The sequence below is a fragment of the Crassostrea angulata genome, chromosome 5 (assembly GCF_025612915.1).
Source record: "Crassostrea angulata isolate pt1a10 chromosome 5, ASM2561291v2, whole genome shotgun sequence".
Lineage (NCBI taxonomy): Eukaryota > Metazoa > Mollusca > Bivalvia > Ostreida > Ostreidae > Magallana > Magallana angulata.
This window is the reverse complement of record NC_069115.1, coordinates 37,630,339-37,631,760: the sequence shown is the minus strand read 5'-3', so window position 1 is coordinate 37,631,760 and position 1,422 is coordinate 37,630,339.

Sequence of the window (1,422 nt, the reverse complement as noted above, 5' to 3'; positions counted from 1 at the left end):
TTTATCATTTTTTATTATGGAAAATGATTTTCAAGGCACTGGTTGCAGCAAATGTTCAATTTTTTGTATAAATATTGGTTTCGTTAACACTTTTAGTAGACATGTTATCTTCTGATAAATGTCGAGGAATTATTTTAATTTTATTTATCAGAAAGGTTTAGGTTACATGCATCATGTTCTTACTACATTTTTGGCAGCAAAAGGAAATTGTTAAAAACCCCAGCTCATACCGTTTAAAAAAAATAAGACTTCTGATTTAAACATACTAAATAATAAGTTTATATTGTATTTCTTGAGTGCAACACGTACATGAACTTCGGAAATAGATAACTTTTCGATTTAATTCAACAGAAAATATAGTGAAATTATCTTATGATTTCTATATAATTTGAATCGCCTTATTGAATCTTACCAGTTTTATTGCTATTTCCGTTATCGACTTCACAAAATATGCAGTTTGAAATTTAAATTAAAGAATATGATTTTATTATATCAAAACAGAAAAATGGATAAAAAAATTAATTTATGCTTTATAGTCACATTGATATCAATATTCTTTCATTTCCGGGGAAGATATTGCGGAATATTGTTACCAAATGAACTTTGCGGGCGCTAGAGTTTGATGGTACGTCACCTTACTCAGAGTTTAGTTCTAGCGAGTGTATGTAGACTGGCATTAAAAGTTTCATAAAAATAATAAAAAAAAGAACAAAAGAACATTGTACGAAATGCAGGAATTGCCGCCTTAATCCGACCATTGAGGCAGAGCTTGGGACTCCACACAAGAGGGGTCGACATTTGGTGGCAGGGCTATGGAGGTTGCGATTTATTGATTTTCATAGCAATATTACAATTATAACTAGACTCGTTAAAGAAAGGAAATACAGTTTACAACTATGAATGGCAGTAAATCTAAATCAAAACTCAGCATTAAATATGTAGTAACAATTTTTAAAACTATCCCAGAACGAATTTTCTCAATCAAATTTTAAGTTTAAATCTTAAATTTGTTAGCAGACCTATATAGACATTGATGGTAACCTAACAACAAAACTTTATGATAAACGCGATGACTTCAATTTTTCTATGGTTAACTTTTCTTACTTATGTTGCAATATACCATCATCTCCTGCATATGGCGTTTTTGTCTCTCAGTTAAAGTGATACGCAAGCGTATGCTCTTCGTATGAACAGTTTCTAAGGCTAGCCAAGCTACTGACAAACAAGTTGATAAAACAGGACAATCAACAGTCTCGTTTAAAATCATCGTTTCGATGGTCGATACAACGACCTTGTCAGAAAATACAATTTTCCACCGTGTCGCATGCCGACTGACGTTGTTCATACTAATTGTTAGACCATAATTAATTACCTAATTGTGTACGGGCTTTTCCGTTTTTTCCTGAATACGGCAAAGAGCAC